Source organism: Stegostoma tigrinum, chromosome 9, assembly GCF_030684315.1.
Source record: "Stegostoma tigrinum isolate sSteTig4 chromosome 9, sSteTig4.hap1, whole genome shotgun sequence".
NCBI classification, from domain to species: Eukaryota; Metazoa; Chordata; class Chondrichthyes; order Orectolobiformes; family Stegostomatidae; genus Stegostoma; species Stegostoma tigrinum.
The window spans coordinates 55,580,567-55,606,866 of record NC_081362.1 but is presented as its reverse complement, the minus strand read 5'-3'; the positions used below and the strand labels follow the sequence as shown (position 1 = coordinate 55,606,866).

General features: G+C 41.9%; 1 protein-coding gene across 1 annotated transcript in view; it reads right to left on the bottom strand.

Annotated features, from left to right (window-relative positions):
• vash2 (vasohibin 2) overlaps positions 1–26,300 on the bottom strand; it is a 151,352-nt gene that overhangs the window by 23,567 nt on the left and 101,485 nt on the right. The window lies entirely within an intron of this gene.

Here is a 26,300-nt window from a genome sequence, read left to right as displayed (position 1 = left end):
TCAGTATCTTTTAAAATACCCATTTTTAAAAACCAGATCAGCTGTAGCCTCCTGCTTCTTTTTAAGGAAACAGAGAATATTCTAAATGGTTTCTTTCTTTTGTACAGCTGTAGCCTTCAGTCTTGGTTGTTGAAAAATGAGTGTTAGCTCTGCACTTAGACAGGTGATGGGTGACCATTAGTTAAAAAAACCTTTTCACAACCAATGATGAAATCTTCTTTAAGCTTTCGATACCAACTTGCAGTCACCAGCCTAAAATGTACACTCGCTAACCACTAATTTCAAGTACCTATTTGCGCTACTATTTCTACCATGGTATGGTTTGTGGTTTTCTATATATCAGACCATAACATATACTGCAGATAATAAAATGTGAGGCTGGATGAACACAGCAGGCCAAGCAGCATCCCAGGAGCACAAAAGCTGACGTTTCAGGTCTAGACCCTTCATCAGAGGCAGACTCAGCAGACAGTTGGGTTTATATTAAGTCAGATATCTGGAAGTTTATTAATAACTATCTACAGATACTAATATGACATCTCAGACTTACATATACAGTCTGGGTATATACTTAGATTATGAATAATACATATATATTTAACTGGCTGACTAATCAGCATACTACCTACCTACTGACTACATAGAGAGTAAAATGAAGATCTTTTCTACAAGGGTTTCACATGTCATGATGTCATCTAACTGCCTTAAAGGTATAGTGCCTTTCTGAGATTTGATTAGATTCCCTACACTGTGGAAACAGGCCCTTCGGCCCAACAAGTCCACACCGCCCCTTGAAGCATCCCACCCAGACCCATCCGCCTGTAACCCACACACCCCTGAACACTATGGGCAATTTAGCATGGCCGATCCACCTAGCCTGCACATCTTTAGACTGTGAGAGGAAACCGGAGCACTCAGAAGAAACCCACGCAGACGCGGGGAAAATGTGCAAACTCTGCACAGACAGTTGTCCGAGGCTGAAATTGAACCCGAGTCCCTGGCGCTGTGAGGCTGCAGTGCTAACCACTGAGCTATCATGCCGCCCAAATCTGTGCAATAATACAGTTACGTGTGTAATTGTTGAGTATCAGTAACAATACCATGAAGTGTCTGAATTGAAAGTTGAGATGATGTTTATCATATGCTTGGGGTTTCACACCAACTACCCTATGCGGTAGACACCATGGGAGTAAAACAAGAACAAGCACCACAAACTCTTTGCAGATGACTGATAAAATCTGTTCAGACCGCCAACGTGTAAATAATACCACTGTCCCAATTATAAGCTTTGTGCATTCATCCAATGTGTAGTTAGATGAATGCTGCAGCTGGCCTCTTTATTCTCTGCTCTCAGTCTTTATTCTCCATTACTGCACTGTAACTGCAGCAGCTCGCTTATAGTACAATGCTGTCATGATTGAGGGGTGATGTGATTGGTAGCACTAATGCATTCATATGAAGTAACATTGCAATAAACCATCCATTTGCATTGAACAATCCAATAACCTAAAAATTGAAAACACAGTCAAACAACGAACTTAACAAAAACAGATGTTTTACTGTCTGGCAACTTCATAAAAGGAAGGCCAACTCCTGGAAGCAGTGATAAGAAAATTCTTTCCTCTACAAATCTGTTTCTCTACACTGAAAGCCTTCCAAACAAATGACCCTTATCCAATGTACTCTGACAAAGTCTCTGAACCACCTTGAGAACCCAGTGTGGAAATCTGAGGATTGAGGAGATCCTAGATGCTTAACAAAAAAGGCATATTTAAAATCATATTGACTATAAAATCTATTACAATAGTGCATAATATGACATGTTAGCAGCTTAGAATCTTGCCCAGAATAAATACTGTGTAACGAATGGAAACAATGTTCTATTACCTACAAATTGAATAGAACTGAATTTGATCCCTGAGAGAAGCGTCTGTAAAATTTCCAGTTCTGCTAATACAATTGGGTGATGTGTAAGTTTTTCACTGTTATCAGCTCAGATCTAGCAGTAGTGCTGTCGAGTGAACAGCCAAATAACAGCTCAACACGTTGTCTCGAGTAGTGGCTTTTCCTTACAATACGGTAACCCAACAAACTGCTGCCAGTGGAGGCTGCATACATTCTCCCTGGTTGCAGTCAACCCCCCTACCAGCCATCAGTGACATTTGCACACTGCTGTCCTCCACACTGCAAACTCAAATCAGAAGCAAATATTTGGAAGGAAGATAAAAACCTGACAGAGGCCATTCAACAGCCACCAGAACCACAAGGCAATGCAATCCCTTGCAACCCTACCTCCTAACATGCGTTCCATATGAAAATCAGCACCAATGTTATAGATTTCCTGAGTATTCTCAGCTTCCTTCAGGAATCATTGGTTAGGTTGCCTTACATCCAGAGTCAATGGGAACGTGTGAGTTGTGAATGGTGGTCATGAGTATATGAAAACTGCCAGGTGTAGGACCCCAATCTAATGGAGTTAAATTAGTAGCAACGTTACCTCCAGTTGAAATAAATTCATTGTGTTACATTGTCTTTCAATTGGCCACAGCTCACATTGAGTGTTTACTCTGTAGAATATAGGTGTATTCATTTCAGAGGAGAGCATGTAACATTTCTGTCTCCAGGCTGGAAGCAATGGGTTCAAGTCCAAATAAGGGCTTGACAGCCACAGAAAATATGTTCATAATTTGGCCAAACAGTTTGATTTTTCTGCCTCCAAATCCTTCCAACACAGATAATAGCAGTGGTAGGAGTGGGAGAATGTCCTGGTCAACAAATCTAGCAAATCACTGTCAAAGTTTATCATTAAACAAAACTATGGATCAATCCAATGGAGTTCCATGGTCACTAATTTCCTTTTAGCACATGGTGCATGGAGAGAGAGAGCTTTATCTAACATCTACATGTTAAAAGAAATTATTGATAGCTTTCAGTGGTTTGAAAAAGCTTGTCACAACTATATACATATGTTAATTCATATCCATATCTTAAATTTATGTCAGTTTCTTAGTCACAACTTGATCTGATTAGAGAACATGCTAGCTGTAATAAGGATGAGAAATAAATACTGGCCTAGCTAGTGACATCCACATTCATGAATGAATTTTAAAAAAGGGGCCAGATCACATGGTACAAGTCCAATCATTTTATCAACTCATAGTAAATGGCCTCGAACTCAGAGAAGTCACACGGATAATGAGACTTACTAAACAAAATATTTTGCCAGTGCACTACTGAGTTACACTCAGGGATTTGGGCAAATTAACATTATTAAAGCAGTCCAGGGGACGTTTTGAATTGTAACAATCCTTGCTTTGTATGAACCAGGATATCAAAAGTAGAAATTCTTCTGTTCCTTAGCCTTACACTGCAATTTCCTCTTTATTACCCAACTGGGTGCCCATTCCTTATCAACTGCCAATTAAACTTGATGGTTGTGTTAGTATTGACAATTTCTGCAAACCAGATGATCAGGTGTGAGCCATTTGTCCAGATAATTAATAACACTGAAGTCTGGGATCATTCCAGCAGATTCGCAAGTGGCTCGTATGAACTCAATGCTTAAGTTAAAGAAATCGGGCAGTTTGTTGGATTTTGGCTGTGAAATGACTTGAAATATCTTTTCTCATCTCTGTTTTAAATGGACGCCCACTTATTTTTAAACAAAGGCCCCAAGTTCTGGATTCTCCCACAGGGCCCATTTAAAACCGGGATGAGGAAACATTCCTTCTCTCAGAGGGTTGCCAGTCTTGGGATTCCCTTCCTCCAAATTCAGTGGATGCAGAATTTTAAAATATTTTCAAGGCAAGTTCTTGATTACCAAGGGAATGAAGAGATTATTGAGGATATGCAAAGATCTATTGTTGAGGTTAAAATCACATCAACTGTGATCTTATTGAATAGAACAGCAGGATTAAGGGGCCATGGGGCCTACCCTTGTGTCTTGTTTGAATAAAGTATGACAGTGGACATTATTTATGATCACTGAGATTACAAAATCCCAGCATTTCTTTACTGAATCTATTTGTATGTTTTGCTACATTTCTTCATTTCTGGAAAGTTTTCAAAAAGGTCTCACACATATAGGATGTATAATCACCTGTGTTGGATAAGAAATTGGTTACAAGTTAGCTGACAGAAGGTCCTGGCCGGTTTATATGATTTCTACAGGCAAATTGGCACATAGGCCTTGATTCTTGTTTTGAGGTTGGGGCCCAACATCAGAATCAAATTCGAGTCCCAGGCTCACACCATATTCAAAGTAGACACCCTAAACAATTCTCAAAGAAATGGTCAATTCATGGCATGTGGTTGCACTTAATGTCAAATTAAAGACAATAAGCGGGCTCCTGACTTTGAGCAACCAATCAAAGGCCTTCCTGAACTAAATGAGCTGCAGCCTATCTCTCCACAGGTAGGAATGGACTCCACAAATTTTAGGGGATTGGTCCAGATCATCAAAGGCTTGTAATTCACAACCCCTCAGGTATATTATGAGCCATATAATACAAGACAAAATCTTTGAAAGCCAGGTTCCAAACTGTCAATTAATTTTGTTTTGGATAACTGACCTTAATAGTTCTCCATCACCAGTGTCAGGCCAATTGTGGATTCTAGGATCATCCCTCTAGTATTTTTCAATGGGGCTATAGTATTTGTGAACTTCCTTTCTTCTGTCCCTGCTCCCACACACAAGAATGGTTGGAAATCTTTGAACGTAGCCTCTAATTTCTATTCTCAATAGTTCACGATGCACCCATCCAGACTGGAAGAGCAGGTATCCAATATTGCTACTTTCTGGTTACATTAATGGCATTCTCTTAGCACATGAAAGCATGTGTGAAGAATTCATTTAGCACCGCAACCAGGCTCCTGATTGCACAAGATTTCCTTTTTGGTTCCTAATTAGGTCCAACTTCCCCTGACTATGTGTTGATTAAAAGATACTTTTGTGTTGATTTTTTATTAGCTGCTAATTTATTTTCATACTCTCTTTTTACGCTTCTTAACCTCTTCCTTAATTCTCTTCTGTAATTTTGATATTCAGCTCAGTCATCTATTGCATTGTTAACCGCGACACACTTGTTTTGCATCTTCATGTAGACTTGGTTTCCTTTGGGGAGTCAAGGGAAAATGCTTGAAAGGGCTACCAAATTGATCAGTTACCTTTGGGTCAACATTGCGAATTCTCTTTCTGAGGCCACAAGTCTTGGTGTCAGACTTGAGTCAGAGTTTTGTGAAAAAGAAGTTGTTTAATTTTTTGGAGTTTGCTGAGGAAATAACAAACGAAGTGGTTAAAGGGAACCTGTGGAAGTGGTGCATTAGATTTCCAAATTGCAGGAGGTGCCACTTCACTAAATAAGAGCAGAAATGAAACTAGACAGACTACTTGGTATTGACCAAGGCACTGGAAATGGCAACAGCAAAAACAGTCCTTGCCACTACCATCTGGGGCTTAGTGCCAAATGTAGGGGAGTTGAATCACAGACTAGTCAAGCAATATTTGACATAGTCATACTCACAGAGTCATACCTTACAGACGATGTCCCATGCACCATCACACTGTCCTCAGGGATGCCCTCACCCACTGACAGTTCAGGTGCAGCAGAGTTGGCAGCACAGTGTTCTGCAGTCAGGATGGACTTGCACTGGGGATCCTCAAAACAGGTACCAGGCCTCATGAAATCTCATGGTACCAGGTCAAACACAGGCAAGGAAGCTTCTTGCTGATTACCATGCACTGTCTCCCTCTGCTGATGAATCAATGCTGTTCCAGATTGAACAACACTTCGAAGAAGTACTGAGGATGGCCAGAGTGTAGAATGTATTCTGGTCGAAAGTCAAATGCTCACCACCATGAGTAGTTCAACAGAACAACGAATGATTGAACTGATCAGATCCTAATGAATAGTAGTACCAGGAGCAGAACCAGAAAGAGTTGTCAACCTGGTGAAGCTACCAAACGGGACGACTTGCATGACAAACAGTATAAGCAGCAAAAGATATACAGAGCCAAGTGATTCCACAACCAAAGGATCAGCTCTGCAGTCATGCCACATGCTGGTGGACAATTAAATAACTCACTGGAGGAGGAGCCTTCACAAATGCCCCGATCCTCAAAGCTAGGAAAGCACAGCACATCAGTGCCAAAAAAAGGCTGAAGCATTTGCAACAATCTTCAGCCAGGAATACCAAGTGGATTGATCCATCTCGGCCTCTTCCTGAGGCCCCATTGCATTACAGAAACCAGTCTTTAGCCAATTCAATTCACTTCACGTGATATCAAGAAGCAGCTGGAGGCACTGGGTAATGCAAAGGCTATGGGCTCTGACAACATTCCAGTAAATGTACTATTGTTCTAGAACTCGCTACAATCCTACCAAGCTGTTCCAGTGCAGCTCCATTGCCGGCATCTACTTGACAATGAGGAAAATTGCCCAGGTATGTTCAGTGCATGCAAGGTAGGATAAATTCAACCTGGCCAATTACCATCCCATCAATCTACTCTGAATCATCAGTAAAGTATTGGGAGGTGTCATCAAAAGTACTATCAAGCAGCACCTGCTCAGCAATAACCTGCTCACCAGTTTGGGTTCCACCAGGGTCACTCAGCTCCTGACCTCATTACTGCCTTAGTTCAAACATGGACAAAGAGCAGAATCCCAAAGATGAGGTGAGAGTAACAGTCTGTGACATCAAGGCTACATTCGACCAAGTATGCCATCAAGGAGCCCTACTAAAACTGGAATCAATGGGTATTGGAGGGAAATCTCTCTTGTGGTTGGAGTTATACCTAGCACACAAGAAAATGGTTGCGATTGTTGGAGTTCTGTCACTTCAGCTCCAACAGTGACTGCAGGAGTTCTTCAGGATAGTGTCCTAAGCTCAACCATCTTCAGCTACTTCATCAATGACCTTCCTTCCATCATAAGACCAAAAGTGAGGATTTTCACTGATGATAGCACAATTTTCAGCACCATTCATGACTCCTGAGATACTGAAGCAGTCCATGTTCAAATGCAACAAGATCTGGACAATATCCAGGCTTAGGTTGAAAAGTGGCAAGTAACATTCATACCACACAATTTCCAGGCAATGATCATCTCTAATAACATGCAGTTAAGGCATCTTGACATTCAATGATATCCCCATCATGGAATCCACCACTATTAGCATCCTGGGGATACCACTGACCAGGAACTGAAGCGGGCTAGCCAAGTAAATACAATGACTACAAAAGCAGGTCATAGCCTAGGAATCCTGCAATAACTCCTCTCCTAACTACCCAAAGCCTGTCCATCACCTATAAAACATAAGTCAGCAGTATGATGGAATACTCCCTCCTTGCCTGGATGAGGATAATTACAGCAAATTTCTCGAAGCTTGATCCCATCCAGGACAAAGCAGCTTGATTGGCATCACATCCACAAACATCTTAGCAGCAGTGTGTACCATCTACAGAGTGCACTGCAAACTTTTACCAAATCTCTTTAGATACCACCTTCCAAATGCACGGTTATTTCCATCTAGAAGGGCAAGTTCAGCAGATCCCATGTGGATCACAGCCATGTGCAAATTCCACTTCAATCCACTCACCATCCTGACTTGGAAATACACTGCTATTCCTTCACTGCTGCTGGGACAAAATCCTGAACACCACATTCCTGACTCATGCCTTCAAAACAGCCCCAATGGCCAGTTATGTTCCAGTAGCAAGGGTTGTCCCCAAACGTGCCCTTCCTCCATGGCCCCTATGCCACTCCTGTGCACATTCATCCATCAGAAGAAGCAGTGACTCCTTTTGTGACAGTAGGATGTGTTAAAAAATGCTTTAAGGAGACATTCACTGAAAATTGCAGCTGTTGTAAAAACTATCCCTCTCATCTACAGGGCAATAAAAATGTTCAATCATCCAGATCCTTTGCTTCACTTGCTGAAATTGCAAACTGAAACCTCTTGGCCTTGAGGTATTACGCATGGTGTATTCAACAGTAAAGTTCAAACCAGTAATATCATTGGGGGAGGGTGAGGCATAAGCTTTGTTTCTGCTACTAATTTCGAAAAGAGACAGGAAAACATACATATTGCTCAGCAGTCCGAAATCAACTGATTATGCAGATGTGAATATGTTACTGCCAGCTAATAGCGTTTAGTGTGTTGATTGTTGAAATGGTCATGGATTTAATTACAAAGCCTTAGAATTAGAGAAAATTTCAATTGTTCAAGTATTTTCTGTGTTTTAATTCCTGTATTTAAAAGTGCATCATCTTGTGAATGTCTTGTTCCAATGTGTCTTGAACTATCTTGTAAATAACGCAGGCCAGTTCTGATGAAAGGGCATCGACCTGAAATATTGGCACAGTTATAAACAGGGAGGTAGGGAGGAAGCAGCTGGCTGGTAGCAACAGATGCAGTTTTGAAGTCAGGAAGGCTGGAAGACGTTTCTCTCGCATCCTGCCAAGTCTAACAGCAGGATCTGATTTCCAAGTTCTATCTGTGTCTCCCAGACACAGTCAACCAGATTGAGAGGCAGGCTGGCTGTCAGACAACGGGAGAGATTGGACTGCGTGAGGAGACACCATCGGGAGACTACAAGTCATTGGAGGAGGAGTGGGTAGAAAACTATGGAGCACATGGAAGGAGAGAGGCAAAGTAAATCACAGGCACGACAGGGTATTGGGAGGCTACTGGATCACAGGGCTGCATGGGGTTTGATCGCTGGGGAGGTTAACAGTTTTTCTTGGCAGTGGAGAGAGAAGCATTCCTGTTGATCCTGGCCCACAAGCTGTGCTAGACAAATACCTCACTGTTCCATGCAGCAGAGCTTGCCTCCCCTGAAAGAGGGTGAAAAAAATGTGGCACACAGCCTTGTTAAAATATTTAAACGCATAATATACTTCCTGGGGTTTGGTTATCTCCATGAAAACAGGGAGAAGGTAGGTTATACGGGGCGGCAGTGATGCATATGGGTTTGTGATACTCTTTACATTTTCTACTGTCACCTGGCCCAAATCCATTCCAGTTTTGAAATTTAAAATTCTCACATTAATACCACTCTCTGTTTCTTTCCAATGATGCTGCCTGACCTGCTTGATTATGATTGATAGCTATCTCTCAGTCTTATGCCAAACCTCAGGTTTGGAGCCAGGAATACAGTCAACTCCCATGTGGAAGGCCCGGTAATCCAGTGCCTCAACAATTTTGCTCTCCATTCTTCAAGACAATATCGATCAATAAAAATGTAGTGTGGCCTATTGGACAGACCTTAGTGGTGTGCTCCTATCACTGAAAATGGAAATTGGTACTGCACAAGTTCAGATAATGCACTGCTGGTTGGGGGAGATGTCAACAACAACAACTTTCATTCTCACAGCACCAAAAGCATATAGTTTCTTTTTAACAGCACAGTGCAGGGCTTAGGGCCAGATCTGCCAGTATGATTCCATAAGACATCATACAGGGTAGCTAACAGAATGTAGTGCAGGGAACCAGCATAGATGTTATGGGCTGAATGGCTTCGTTCTTGCCGTAAATGACTCTGTGACTCTCTAATACACTAATAACAACAGATCAGCCTTGATTATTAGTGCTTCTATAATTAAACTGATTTAAATGAAGTTTTGTGTCTTTTAAATCATGGTCCATGAAAGTTCACTGGAAAACGACTCAAAAGAAGTTTATTCCATTTACTGGGTGGAAATTAATTGAAGATGTGCAAGTCCAGCTAGCTGCTCAAGATGTGGGTGGAGCTACTGCTCATGTTGGGGAAGATAAACCATGCCCCTTGAAGCAGAGACACGTGGCCTGGACAATTACACATGGGGATAGGCAGGAAGCCAACTAAGCTGCCAACAGAGATAATGGGAACTGCAGATGCTGGAGAATTCCAAGATAATAAAATGTGAGGCTGGATGAACACAGCAGGCCAAGCAGCATCTCAGGAGCACAAAAGCTGACGTTTCGGGCCTAGACCCTTCATCAGAGAGGGGGATTATTCCAGTTCCCTCTCCCCATCCCCCTCTCTGATGAAGGGTCTAGGCTCGAAACGTCAGCTTTTGTGCTCCTGAGATGCTGCTTGGCCTGCTGTGTTCATCCAGCCTCACATTTTATTAAGCTGCCAACAGAATGGGCTCAAAGGTCTGGCTGCCAGGTATAAGTGGCACCTGACGTATATCCATTCACAGCAACATCAATTCTACTGTGTCTGAAAGTTGCTTGCATGCTGCTACCCCATGATCTCTCAGACAGAAGTCTCCTAGTGGGCAAAGCATGGACCAGCAATGCCTGCCTGGAGGTTCTCCCTCCAGCTTGTCTTGGATATGCAGGAGTTGTTCTTATCCAGGAGACACTTCCACTAGGCCAAAGAGACCTGGGCAGAGATCACCACAGATATACAAGTTGAGGAATCTGGCAGCGGTGCAGGAAAAGGTTTCAGGACTTTCTCTGCTCTGCCCGAAGGATGGCAATATTCACCTTACACAAATATGGCTCTCATGAGTTTTGTATGCTAGAATACTCCAGCTTTACTGTCAGAGGTGAGCTAATAACATTATGCCAGGCAACAGGACATCGCCCTCTATAGCCTGAAATCAGCTCCACTGTAGATATCAGGGTCACTCCAAGTGAGTTTCTGTAATAGAACGAAGGTGGGACCGGTGTTCAACCATTCAATGGAAAGTCCACGTTGTGTGCTAATATATATATGCTTGCTCACTTTCTTCAAGTGAGGTGAGTAGTCAATCCCCACAATCCATCTGGAAAAATGACCCCAAGCTTTCAGTTTCCTATCACGTCAACACACCACCCTGTTCCTGTGCCAACAAGCAGGTCTCCGTATTCCAGCAAGCCTCAGTGCAAGCTCAAAGGTTATCGCATTTTTCACTTGGGGACCTGCAGGCTCTAGGACTCAACAATGAGTTCAATAACGTTAGAGCCTGATTCCATCCTTCCATGCTTTTTCCCACCTCCCCCCCCCCCTCACACCAGGTCCTATTATGACATGGGTTGCTTTCAGTACAGCTCACCCATTCTCTCCTTTTCTTAGGTCTTGTTATCATTTATTCAGCTTTTCTTCTTTGTTGCTTCTCTCCTAACTTCATCTTCAGGCTAAGTACTTTTTTCTGAGCTGTTAACAGTTCTGATGAAGTTTCACCAGACTGAAAACATTCACTCTGCTTTCTTCCCACAGATGCTGCTGAGTTTCCCTAGTAGCTACTGTTTTTGTTTCAGATCTCCAGCATCCACAGTTCTTTGCTTTATATGACTGTGATGAGTAGTCACATTGGTGGGAGAAAGAAAGGAATGCAGATGCTGGAAGTCAGAGTCGACACAGTGTGGAGCTGGAGGAGCACAGCAGGTCAGACGGCATCAGCGGAGCAGGAAAGTTGATGTTTTGGGTTTGGACCCTTCATCAGGACAGTGGTGGGGCCTGGTTAACCAGTCAATGACTTTTAATGGCTTACATCCAAAGTCACAATCATTAATGGGTGAAGGGAATTAGTGAAATCTCATTAATGGACTAGCAAGAAAGTGGTGGTGTGTCTGTGTTCATTAATGATTGAAGTCCCTTAGGCTTCTAATATTTTGTTTGCTCAAGGGATGCATATATCACAGTGAGACAACATATGTGGTCCATCCTTTATTCCCCCCGAGAAGATCAGTCCATCTAGTGCATGCACAGCATTGTTACAAGTGCTGTTGCAGGATCTTGAACCTGTGAAGTATTTGTGACCGAATTCCAAGTCAATGATTGAGGAATCCCTGCAGATGGTCATATGTTTCCTGGGCCTGCAACCCTGGCCCTTCTTGGTGGTAGGAGGCTGTGGGACTATGTCCTGCAAAGAAACTGGATGCATTGGCTGTCAATCTGCTGTGACAATGTGCATCTAGCATTTACCATCTAGGCTTACAGGAGCTTCATTTATTAATACCACAAAATACCAGATGCCAATATTAGAACCAGCTGTGCAAAAAAAACCTGCTACTAATATAAAATAATTTTTATGTGGTTTTATAATTGGTACACCCCCAGTAAAACAATTTAAAAGAGTCAGTTAAAAATGAAATAGGCATTAGCCCCTGTACCACAATTAGGGTCAGAAACTCATTTTCCATCTTTGATCAGATTAAGACTTACTCACTTATAGACAGATGGCCTCCTCCGATAATGATTCTGCCCAGTAAGGTATATTCAAGAGGCGGGGGTGCCCAGTTTAAGGTTGGTTCAGGGGTGGTTGTCAGCTGTCCAAGGGTGTAACAGGTCAGGGAAGTCAGATTTGTGGTTGGATGGTCCATTGGGGAATGGTGATAGTGATGGTGGTGGTGGTGGTTGTGGGGGGAGGGGGGTTTGGGGGGGAGGCAGCTTAATAGTTAACCGGGAGTTATAAAGAGTTTGTGTTCCTCTCGCATCACATGGGAAATTATTACACTTAAGTGCATCGGAATCCTCTGAATTCTTTGACATTTTGCTGGACTCTTTCAGAGGGTTTTGAACACAGAGGAAAATGCCCATCAGAAAATTCAATTTTCCACGCAATCCCCATGGAATCAGCCACATCTGGGATTCCACATGGTTCTAACAATGCAACTCCAGTGAACACTGCTCCAAGGCCTCACTGGCCATCCAAATATCTGGGCATTTCATAGTCACATTGATAATAATTTTTTTTCTGTAATGCAATTTGGCTTTGTCTGCATATTGAAAATGTAGCCAGCCAATAGCCTGGATCATAACGGGCTGCAGCTGGAACCATTCAAGTGAGGCCCCATCACGGAGGACGGGCAGTTTATAAGTCATGATCCTACCTCCAAAAATGGAGGCAAATATATTTCCCAAAACTTGCTTTTCTCAGTTATTACCATGTGAAAGAAAGCTTCTTCAATACTGTGATTACTCAAAGTCACTTTAACACGGAATTTTAATCAGTTCACTCAAAGCTTTGAAATTGACAACAATCTGAAAGTTGTTTCACTTTAGGCTTGTGGTACATAGCCTCAGTACACTGAGTGGTTTACAGAATAGCAGCCAGAAGGAGCAGAATGAGGGACTTGTCAAAAACAATTTGCAATGAAGGCAAACAGTTCACAATGCATATCATCACCTCACAAAGTGAACAGCTGTGGGGCTATTTACAGTGAATCTCTTTTTATACTTCAGTCAACTCTGCGATTTTTTTTAAAACAGATTTGTATTCCGAAGCCACCCTCAAATATCTGCTGCTAAAGGCAATAATGGACTTTTTTTTTGTTTGCCTCAAAAGAAACCAGAATTAAACAGACAGAACAATGGTAAGCAGCTGTATGCAAAACATAATATTTTCAACACACCTTCAGCTAAACAAAACTAGTAAAAGACTTTCCATTGCTGATGCAGCGTATCCGTAAATTCATTCAGCAGATAGGTTGTACATCTGCATTTTTGTCACAAATCAATAATAATATTTAACATTCTGTTCAGAATAGAACACTGCGTACATTACATGCTGTCATGCATTCAGATGATTGAATGTAGTCCCACTTTGATCCAAGAGTGTAGTGCTTAGCACAAATTGTGATTGGAACAGTTAATGACAATCTTCTGCTTCTGTCAATGTAGCGAATCCTATTTATGTGAAAAACTACTTGAGTGAAAGAAATATCTATGGAAAACACACTTCTATTTTATGACCTACATGGAGCTGATATTGCAGCCCATTACACACAAATAAATGTAACAGTGAAACAGCTTTTCCGCATGCTGTAGTTTGGCATGTATAGATACCGGACTCTGCTACAAAACTCTTTAAAGTCACACACTAAATATACCACGTATTAAATGGTGGTCGAAGCAAATATGTGACAAGATGATTCTCTCCAATTGATCATCTTCTGGAGTCACTGATTATCTTTGGATCATTTCGAGGGATTTGAAAGGCCTAGGAGTACCTAACTCAATTGGACATTCTTTAGATGTGTCTGGATATTGACTTTTGGCAGTCTATCCGATCACACCCTATAGGCAAGATTATATTATCAGAAATATAATAACAGAAGTACATCATTCACTACTACAAGGCTGTTCTGGTATTCATTTACATCATGCTTGTATGATCATTAATTGAATTCCATCTTGCCAGTTTAATTTCGCCACTTTTCATTCCATTGCCTAATTATAGTTCAGAAGGTTTTAATTAACCTAACAGCTGTGGTTATTGGGTCAAACAGCACATCCAGTATTCAATGATCTAAGTGTTCTCTATACACTAGTCAAATAGCAGACCATGAAGATTCCAGAAACTGCTGGAGAAACTCAACAGGTATGGCAGCGTCCATGGAGAGAAAAGCAGAATTAACTTTTCGAGTTCAGCAACACCCTTCATCAGAGCTGAAAACAGCTTGGGAATGGTGCTGTTTATGCTGATGGCAGGAGTGTGTGGGAAGAGAAGAAATGAGTGGAATACATGGATATGGTGCTGAGAGAGAAAAAAAGAGGAGTGAATAAAGGAACTGATGATAAACTGAGAGAAGTAAATCCTAAATCGATGTTAACGGGAAATGTGAATAATTGAAATGGGTTAGCTATGCAATGAACAACCCATCAGAGCACAGCTTTGTGTAAGGGAATTCGTGTCTCACTAACTTGATTGAGTTTTTTTGAAGAAGTGCCAAAGAAGATTGACGAAGGCAGAGCTGTATACATTGTCTATATGGACTTCAACAAAGTGATTGATGAGGTTCTGCATGGTAGACTGGTTGGCAAGGTTAGATCGCATGTAATCCAGGGAGATATAGCCATGTGGATACAGAATTGGCTCGAAGGTAGGATACGGAGGATGTGGTAGAAATTGTTGTTCGGACTGGATGCCTGTGACCTGCAGTGAACTGCAAGTCTCTATGCTGGGTCCACTGCTTTTTGATATTTACATAAATGATTTGGATGTAAATATAGGAGAAATGGTTAGTAAGTTTGTGGATGACATCAAAATTGATGGTGTAGTGGTCAGTGAAAAAGGTTATCTTGGAGTAAAATGGGGCTTTGATCTGATGGGCTGAGGATGGGCTTCTGTCCTATGAAGTTTGGTGACTTTCCGAACACAATACTTTGACATTAGTGACAGGATAAAGGAATGCAAATTCAATAGTATTCTAAAAGTTCCTTGAAGGTGGAGTCACAAGTAGACAGGATAGTGAAGAAAGCACTTGGTATGCGTGCTTTTATTGGCCAGTGCATTGAGTATAGGCGTTGGGATGTCAATCCTGCGGCTGTACAGGCCACTTTTTGAATACTGTGTTCAATTCTGGTCTCCGTGCTATAGGAAAGCTGTTATGAAACTTAAAAGGGTCGGAAAAGATTCACACGGATGTTGCTGGGGTTGGGGGTTTGAGCTATAGGGAGAGGCTGAAAACACTGAGGCTATTTTCCCTAGAGTGTTGGAGGCTGAGGTGTGACCCTAGAGAGGTTTATAAAAACATGATGGGCATGGATAGGGTGAATAGCCAAGGTCTTTTTCCCAGGGTAGGGGAATCCAAAACTAGGTGACATAAGTTTAAGTTGAGAGAAGAAAGATTTAAAAGGGACTGTAGGGGAAAGTTGTTCATGCAGACGGTGGTGTATGTTTGAAATGAGCTGCCAGAGGATGTAGTGGAGGCTGATAAAACTACAACATTTAAAAGGCATCTGGATGGAAACATGAATAGCAAGGGTTTAGAGGGATATGGGCCAAATGTTGGCATATGGGACTAGACTAATTTTGGACATCTGGTTCGCACAGTCAGGTTGGACCGAAGGGTCTGTTTCCATGCTATACAACTCTTCGATTCTGTAACAGGATCTGGAGATGTAGGGGTGGGTAAGGAACATGGAAGAAGGTATTTATGCTTGAAGTTGTGAAATTCAACATTGAGTCCCGAGGGCTATAACGTACATAGATGGAAGCCAACACCGACATGGCTCAAGGCTTTGCACAGTGTCAGCGAACCATTCTTTCTGAATGTATTAGTCAAAGGCTCTGTGTTCTTTACAACACAAGCAGTAGCTTTTTCACATTCAGCTGCTCTGGTAGAAGATAAGTCAAAACCATGGAAGCTCATTTTGGTACCACATGGACTCAGACTATTGCTAAGGGCACAGCAGATACATCATGCAAAAAGGATTGCATGGACTCTCAGCAATCCAGAAAATCTAGCCTCAGGCACACTACTGGATTGCTGAGGGCATGACAGTGGCATGGCGGAGCATAAAAACTACTGCCCTGCCTGAGGATAACAACATTCAACTCTCACCACTTCCAATCTGCCAGTCAGTGAGTCAGAAAGGACTGCTGCTATCACTGTCACGGTGCTGTGGTCCAAAGCTAAGGTTTTCTAGGTCCACAGCAACTTGAGGTTGATCTTCAAAATAACTTACAGGCTCCCTTGGTGAGCATCAGGAGCCTCCTATCAGCTAAGTGGCCATTGCTAGGGTAGTACTGTGTGTCGGAACACTGGATGGATAGATACACAAAGACACACACTATGGAAATGTGTAAAGATGGTTAGTTGGCAGTTGTGTGGAATATTGTATGATTGGGTTGAGAAGATAGGCTTAGAACGTTTATTTTGTGGTTGTTTTTATTGTTCAGCATTGTGGTCAACATGATGTGTGCTGATGAGTAATAGAAGGTAGGGAAGGAGTAGAATAATTGGTGAATGAGGAATTTCAGTTGCACTTAGTGATATCTCAGTTCTTTGGGTTCTTCAGGAACAGCCCAATCAGAAGGGGATTTGTTGGCTGCTGCCTACCTTCCCATCCTCCTTCTTGGCTATTCACTCTATAACTGGTGATAAAGATTGTGCCCCATTATAGCAAAACTTTGCAAGATAGAATTGGCCACAACAAATCGAGGTAGGACAGGCTCCTCCAAAAATGTGCAGGGGCAACGCTGCTTTAACACTTCAATGGTCTGCTCAAGGACCAGCAAGGTTCTTGTTACATGCATAATACCATTGTTGGTACCAGGCATGGGTACGGACCCTTAACATCAGCAAGATGGCCAGCGGGTAGTCACCTTCACCTACAGCCACTCTCAGGTTTCCCACAGTGGTCAAAGTGTTGATGATATGGTATAGAATAAAATCATGACTGCCGCCAGAATTACAGCCATTGGCCATCACCATGTGAATTTTGGGGCAGCGGAAATCTTTGTGGTTATGATATATCTCAACATGGATGCTATATTGCCAAAGCAATGTCTGTGTGTATCCAATGGCACATTGCAACAGAGATTAGTCTGATGTCCTGACAAAGTTATCCACACACTACACCTTCCTCTCTCTGGAAAGGGGCCACTGAAAACAATTCCCTCCCTTTGTATACAGTGTGTCAATGACCCTCATTATTTAACTACAAACAGGACAGTGGGAGATATTGGAGATGTAGCTTGATCTAGCCTAGAATGAGCCAAATGGTAAAAAGTTCAAGGCCTTGACCATTTCTGCAACCACTATAGGCGTGCCACGCTCCTGCTCCGAGTATTGCAGAGGTTGAGATTAAAGCATTATCACTGAAGATCCTGGGTGGATATGGCCTTCTACTCCTCCCTCTTCGAGCAACTTGCCCTCTTCTGTGTCACCTCAGCTCATTCTCCCTGCCAGGAACGCCAGTCAATGGGGTTATAAACTCAAACATAATTGGGAGCAAGTGGTCTGGGCAGAATCTTTGAGGTAAAAACTTAGGCCCTCACCCTGTGCCATGCCACTCCTTGTAGATTTCACAGTATCAGCAAAATGCTCCAAGCAATTCAACTAACTCAACAGTAGGCAGCAAACATCAATCAACAGCCAAGCTGAAAATTGCTGACGATCTCTTTAAATAGCACTGCTTGAGGTTTCTCCAGCTGCTACGTGCATAATCAGCTGTGCAAGGTTAAGAGAGGGCATTATCTGCAGCAATAAGGTCAAAAATGGCATCTTTGGAGTCAAATCCATGCCACATGCTAACATCACGATCAGACAAAGTTAGAAAAAAGTTCTTTTTCGCTTCAGGTCACAAGTCATTTTTGTTTTAAATTGAACATCCTTTTACACTTTTTGCCTTTGTTCTATTTTTTCCATTACTTTGTTCCATTTGTTGACCGTTAATAATAATTCTAGGATGTACTCTTATTCCTGTCCTATGAAGTTTGTTGACTTTCTGAACACAATGCTTTGACATTAATGACAGGATAAAGGAATGCAAATTCGATAGTATTCTAGAAGTTACGAGGGAACTCTTAAATTATTTGTGTTGATAAAGAGTTCAATGACAATACTGCACTACTATCTGAAGTCATTCTGAACTAAAAGTTTGGAAACTAATTAGTAAAAACACATTTAAAAACTTATTTTTTGGGACAATCTTTCAAGGTGCAAATGAAATGTGATGTCATCATAGCACCTTCTAATTTCACATGTCGTTTTCATAGTCAGCATTTCTCTTTGTGACTGAAGGGTAACAAACTTTTGTAACTAAACAATATGCAATTTGTTGACAACTGGACTAATGTATAGTTAGTGTTATGCATGAAGCAATTACTGAAGTAGTCGAGCAATTCAGCTTTCAATGCAGTTAACACATACAGCCCGTGTAAACACTGTCGGGGTTTCATGCATGTATGCTGATGATCTCCTCCCCTGTCAAGCCCCGCAGTCCCTCTGCCCTGTCCAGGCATATGGTGATGGGAAGGTCACATCAAGGACAGACATGAAAACTGTTTCAGGCTTTGGGAATAGTGCAGTAAGCAGGCAGGAACTGGGCTGGAACTCTTTAACTCAAAAGGTGAGTGCATGCGTGTGAATGTGTGTGTGTGTTGTTGAGAGATAAACATTTATTCTTTATTGTTAAACTTACGAAAAAAAACTGTCTTGTCTTTGTTCTTGTTTTTTGAAAAATAAATATTTTAACCTTTTGTGTTATGATGCACATCTTCGTGCAGTTGGTTCAGACGTTGTAAAAATAAGAGAAACATCCTACCATCTCTCCTCTGCTCGTAACACATCCAGCACCCACGCTAACAACCTATGCAATGCAGTGTCCAAAAAAGTCCACACAGACTATAAGAACTGGGTTCCACAGTAGGCAATTTTTAAAAAAAATTCGTACAGAGCACGTGGGCATCATTGACCAAGCTAGCGTTTACTGTATATTCTAATTGCCCAGAGTGCAGCTCAGAATCAACCATATTGCAATGGGTATGGAATCACATGAAGGCCAGAACAGGTAAGAACAGCACTTTCCTTTCATATAGGACATTAGGGAACTAGATGGGTTTATTCCTGACCATCAACAATTGTTTCTTGGTCACCATTAGAATCTTATTTCCAGATTTTTATTGAATCCAAATTCCACCATTTCACTTAGAAGGATTTGAACCCAGGTGCCCAGAACATTTTCTGGCTTTCTGGATTAATAGCTGGCAGTAATACCATAAGGCCATTACTTCCATTCAGTATGATTGTAGCTGGTCTCATCTCGGCCCTCTACTCCAAATGGCAGAGCACATGGTGGCTAGGTTAGCTAAATCACATGGGAGGCCACACAGGCTATTAGGGATGGGAAGTAAATGCTGGCCAAGCCAGTAAAGTGCACATTCTCTGAACAAAGACAAAGCCTTCCAGCAAAGGAAGAGTTCTGTTGATTAATACGGAGGTGGGAAGGAGCAGATCTGCATAACTTGCCTGAAAACAGAGCCAATGGGAATCAGGAGAAAACTTTATGCTGGTTTTAGTCATAACCAGCATAAAAGGAAGTTGGAACAAAAACGGAAGTTGCTGGAAAAGCTCAGCAAGTCTGAAGAAAACATCAGAGTTAATGTTTTGGATCCAGTGACACTTCCTCAGAACAGATGGTAGCTGTGAAAATGTTGGTTTATAAACAGAAGATAGGGAAGGGAACGGGTTTGGGAGTAAACAATAGGTGGGGATAGAACCCAATGAGAGAGAAGAGCAGTTGAACAGACAAAGGAGTTGATAATGATCTGCCTGGGAGGGTGGCAGCTGTTAATAGGGACTGTTAGTGACTAACAAGAGGTAGTGTGTAATGACAGACTATGTGATAACAAGGCCTGGTGTGTGGGATAGGGTGCTGGGGTATGAGAGAGTTTAGGCCCTAAAATTTATTGAACTCGATACTGGGTCCGGAGAGCTGTAGGGTTCCGAAGCAGAAAATAAGATGATGTTTTTCCAGCTTGCACTGAGCTTTGCTGGAATACTGCAGAAACCAGAGACAGAGATGTTGGCCAGGGAACAGATTGTGTTAAAGTGGCAGGCAACAGGTAGCTGAGGGTCTTTTTTGCTAGCACAATGTAGATGTTCTGCGAAACAGTCACCCAGTCTATGCTTTGTTCCCCCAATGTAGAGGAGGCCACATTGTGAGCTGCGAATGCAGTAGACTAGATTCTGGGTATTGCAGGTAAAGTGTTGCTTCAGGGGAAGGTGCCATGGGGCTGTGAATGGCTGTTGGAAATAAAGCAAGACTGGACCAGGGTGCCCCAGAGGGGACAGTCCCTATTGAAGGCAGACAAGGGAGGGGAGAGGAATGTGTGTCTGGTGGTGGCATCTCGCTGGAGGTGGCAGAAATGGCAGCTGATGATCTTCTGGATGTGGATGCTGGAGAAATGATTCCTGATTTACAGCATCTGTAGTTCTTTCAGATTTTCTAAAAGGAAGATGGTTGTGGTTGTTGAAGGTCTATCAGCTGAACATGAAGTAATCTCTGCAGGTGTTCCTCTATCCTCGGCCCAACCATCTTCAGCTGCTTCACGAATGATTATCTTTCCTTCGTAAGGTCAGAGGTGAGGATGTTCACGGCTGACAACTGCACAACATTCAGCGCCATTCAAGACTCAGATAACAGGCGCACTCTGTATCCAATTGCAGCAAGACCTGGCCAATATCCAGGCTTGGGCTGTTAAGTGGCATGAAACATCTGCACCAAACAAGTGCCACATAATTACCATCTTTATCTTTTACTCATTCAGGGATATGGGGGTTGCCGGCTGGGCCAGAGATCCCAACTTGCCCTTAAGAAGGTGGAGATCAACTAACTATTCGAGCTGCTACAATCAGAAGTTCTGAAGAAGTATTGCATTCAAAACATAAACATTGCTTCTCTGTCCACACGTGCTGTCAGACCTGCTGAGTTTTTCCAGTGTTCTGTGCATTTGTTTCAGTTTTCCAGCATCTGCAGTATTTTGCTTTTAGTAACAACTTGTATCAGATCTGTTTATTTCCAGTGGAACAGTTTCAAACTTTTCCACTGTACAGTGCAATTTCTGGGTTATTTCAAAATTCCTGGATGTTTGATCCATGTTGCCAATGACAAATACTAGGGAATCATGTTTTTGCTGCTTGCTGAATAATTGGAAACCAGCCATTTCGGCATTGAGATTGTTTGGTGTTCTCTGAATGACCGTTGCCTTTTGCTGCAACATCTGAAATCTTTGGTGAACTCAAGTGTTTGATTTGCGTATTTTGCTGCATATTTATGCAAAACATTTCTGGTGGCAATTCAACCATCCTGATGATTTTCAAGAACTCATTCCAATGCAAGGTTCTCAAGATCAGATTGGGAATTGGTCCCTGTAAATTAGGTATCTCCCTCAGGTCAGGTTTATTCTATCATTCTCACATCAGGTTTTTTTTAAAGAATTAAAGTCTCTTGCCACAGCACAGTTATTTGCTAAGTTGGAAAATGTTAAGCTTGAAACCCGCTTATGTCTTTTATGCCAAAGGGCCCATTTCTGTTCATCATGCACCACACATGATCTGTTGTGGGTGGAGGTGTCTTAGATTCCTCTACATCTTCTCAGTTCTACGGTCTCTGTCATCTAGTTGACCCCATGCATTGACTTATTAGGTGAGCAAAACCGGTTGAAAATTGAGGCCAATTCCAAACGCAAGTATAGCATTTCCTAGCAAAAACAAAGTTAGGGGAGGGGTGTGTCAAATTATACAGAGTGTAGGAATGGAGGATCATCTTAGGTGCCACGTCAGCATATATACTATGACCTACTTACCTCGAGCCCAACCAAATTTAACTGTACCTTGGGGATGAAACAGAAGTAATACCAGCTCTTGCTTGCCACCAGACAGCTGCCCAGAAGATTGCTTCCAGGCTTGCAGCGGGTGGTCTCTCATTCAAGGACACTTCATGCCTGACCAAGAGACCTGTATAGGGGACAAAGGGAAGGCAGGGGGTTGCACCAGCCCTAATCCTAATATTACTGCCCTGTTTCCCATGATGATCCCTGGCTGCAGCAGACACCATTCCTGACAGCATTCAGCGGATGAGCTCAAAGCTGAACGATGAAGTGTGTACTGGGTCTGTTAATTTTGTCAGGCCTCCAGCACACAGTGAAACTGGGTGTCCAAAAGATGGGGGAGATTCCTGCTGCCCACATTGAATTCTGGCTGTTAAATTCTGACCTGCTGACCAATTCCAGTGTTTTCACTTTTTAAATCATGCTTCTTAGAATATATGTCTCACGATTTTCATATCTTTAACCAGGTGATCACTGCAGAAGTCAGATCTGTGCTATTAGACCAGGGAAAACTTCATTCTCTGCATTTTCTGTCATTTATTTCCTTTTAGCACCCTTTCATTTCCTCTTTATCTCTTGATTAAAGGATATTTCCCTCTTGCACCAGGTCTCTCAAACAGCATGCATCTTTCGTTATGGTCCTCAGTTGGATCTGCAGCTGATCTTTTACAATTGTTTAGGTGCAAACTCATGCATTGTTATTTTCCTGCCATTCTCTCTCTCCAAAAATCTTGTTGTCTCCTGCAAATCTCCATGAAAGTGGGCTTGACTGAATGCAGCAGGAGGACAAAGTGCTGGTAAGATTGTGGTATCTATCTTTGGTGACCTTAGAAAAAGAGTCATTTAATTTTAGGACAAAATTAGTTTTTAAGGATTTTTGTAAGCATTCTTATTCACAGAGAACATGCAGTCCCCTACCTTCAGGCAGTATTTTTCTCTTTTTGAATTTTTTTTTTGTTTTCCAACCACATTACAATAGACTCAGCATTCGTCAGGACATATTGTTGGGACAAAGTTCTTTCTTGAAATTTAAAGCTCTGCTACGCCTAAAGGACTGAGTGATCTTATCTCACTCAACATTGTCATCAAACGTTTTTCAATAACGCACTAATACAGTTGGAAAGCAGATTATTTCTGACATATTCAGTGCAGCAGCTTAGTTTAGGAGTGATAAGTTAACCAGCCATTTCCACTTTGGCAAATAAGGGACAGTCACATGTTGCTTTCTTGATCGAGCTGCAATTTCAGAATAACTTACATTGGATATATTGGATGGGAGATGGGATTTTGTGGAACAGAGATAGTCTCCCTACTGCTGGACCAGAGGACCCTGGTTCAAATCTCACCTGTTCCACAGGTATGGCATAACATACCTTATCAGAGCGGTTAAAAATTTCTATATTACATGGGGATATCTAAAGTAAGTTGAAATGAGCAAATAATTCAATTTGGCAAAGAGAGATTAACTCCGATATTAATTGGATGAGACAGCATGCAGAATTTGTACTAAGCTGGCCCACAAATGTTTCGTTGATAAGTTTTCTGCATGGAGACCAGCCTGCTCAATGGGGGAAAAGGTGAACCAATCCAGGGTTGGGTTCTTTGGAGGTGGGGAGGGCATGCAAATAGGTTCTATCAGAAGGCCGCTTTGATATTGGGGATAAATAGGTTAATTAGCGGGAGGGGAAAAGGGTCAAATAGCTGTGACATCCTTGCCTCCAACTCCCTCCTGCCTCTGTCACCTTCTCTTCCTGACCCCCTCCTTTTGACTCTCATCCTGTCCCACTCACATGTGTCCAGGGATCCGTTAATGATCCTGAGTGAAATCCTTAGATCATGGTGCTACTGGCAGTCTTTAATTGGCCAACAGCTCTTGGAGAATGGGAATCCCATCCTGGGTTGTAAAGGCTAAATGAGGTCTGGCCTTGTCAATGAATTCCTCTAAGGCACTTAATTTAGTCAGGCTTCCTCTAAGGAAGAGATGCAAGAATCTTATAGTTTTGCAGACTATATTTAAAACCCCTCCTGACAAATGTTTGCAGGACCTAGGCCAATATCTCCCAAAACATGTGCAGTTGCCTGACTATGTGTCTACCCAGCAGGCCCTGCACAAGTCAGTCCCTTTAAATGACCACATCATATGACTACAAAATATCCAAAGGCACTACGCACATTAAAAAATCGGCACTTAAAAAATAATTAGAAGGAACATCCCCTGGGACTTTACAATGTAATAGATGCTCAGGTTATTAGGAAGCCAGTCTTGTAATTTATTTATTACTTATTGTCTTTACAGCAACAATCTCAATGCTAAGCCCATAAGGACTTTAGTCATCTTTCATCTGAATGAATTATTTAAACTTATACATTGTTTTAAAAGAACTACATTTAAATGAAATTCTTTTCAAAATTCTGGGCATGGAACCATAGTCAAAAATGACAAAAGAATTGTAAATGTTTGGACTGAATCACCTTCTGAGGATCTTCATTGAGCTGGCCATGATCTTGTCATGGGGTAAGAGGGAGTAGAAGAATTTAAGATTGGCTTAATAAGTGACAGCATAAGCTGAATGTTTGACATGGAGCTGAAAATATCAGACGTCCAGTCTTTTGCAAATCCAATGACAGCTGGCGCGATACCATTTTAAACATGGTTGTGAGATTGTAAGCCTCATCTAAACACAACATTTCAACTCTTATTATCAATGACCAGGCTCTCAGGACCATAGGGAGCCCAGCAGCTTCCTTAAGGTGAGTGTTTGGTTGAATCAGAAAGTAAGTAGCTTCACATTTACTCCCTGGCTGCCCTACCTGACAGACCTCTGAGTGGAAGATCCACCCCCAGCAGCCTTTCCTTTAAGGCCTTCGAATCCTTACCCAGTCCACGAAGACCCAATTCCTGTTGTCTCAAGAAGTGATCTACATCCAGGCAGGGACTGGGCCTCTATTGAGGCACCCAGTCATCCCCTGCTCACCACTTCTCTCTCTGGTCAACCCACTGACCCTGTACATGTAACACAGCATGTGAAACTGTACTGATTACAGAAATTATTGAATGTGTAAAACATCTGGGGGCACCATGCAATAACTTAACTCCAGGTAGGCCAATTCCAAAGTAAATGGGAATAATAAAATGAGGAGGGATGTGATTATTTCTTGTAAAATGTACACAGTCTGCCTTTAAACGTGAAAAACAACCCAGTCAATTGGAACAAAAGAGTTAAAACACATAGCAGAAAGACAAGACTTAGTCAAGCACAGCAGCTCTTCATAAGAGGATAATTAACACAGAACAGGATTACCTCCTTCTGCAAAACTGGCAAACCCTAGTGGAATCTTCCGTTTTCTACCAAATACCCTGCAGCAGTCAAATAATTGAGAGCTTACTCTTGGCAAAGTCACAAAACTGATGCCATTGCACAATGTAAGATGATTTATACATTTGTTATATTGACTGAAAACACAAGGAATTTATTTTAATTCATTCTCAAATACCAAGGACAAGAACATTATTAGATTCGTCTGTAACATGGTTTGCTTCATATATTTTCATTGTAATTTCCTGAAATCCAAATAGGAACTTAAAATTTACATTCAGCATCCTCCATTATTCTCATACTATTTATATCTATTCCACCTTCATGAGTTTCCTTTCTTTTTTATCTAGATTTTGCTTTCTTTCTTTAACATCCCCTCCTGAAATCTGTGGGGATTGGATTGGATAATCCCTAAAAATGGAAACCTTGATGTAGAACTGCCCACAGCTGTACAGTGAAATGCAAGAGGTAAGGCAACTTTGTGTTGCCTGCTTACTAATCAATATTGTGCATAGTCAGTGCTGAGTAATCTATAGAGGGGGTGCACATATTGGCAGTGGGGGTGGGGGCGATACTGTCATTAACAATCTCTTGAAGGTGAGATGAATTATAGCTGGAGTAGGTGCTGGGAGTCAGACAGCAATAGAATCTCATCTACAAAAAAATAAAACTGAGAAATGGCTGACCATGCAAAAGTGCAGACAATCAGTTTTCAAACTCTTGCATAAGGGGTCCTGCTTAAGAAGATAAAATGGAGAGACCTCTTACATCTTCAAAGAACCAAGAGGTTCTCCAGACGCACAATTATTAGGAACAGTTAGTTTGGAAGACAATGCTAGAATAGCTCCAAGGATCCAGATGCAGTGTCACTAGAAGTTTACTGGCCTCATGCACCTGGTCAAGGACTGTGGATGCATCTTTAAGTAACATACCCTATGAAGTGCCTCAT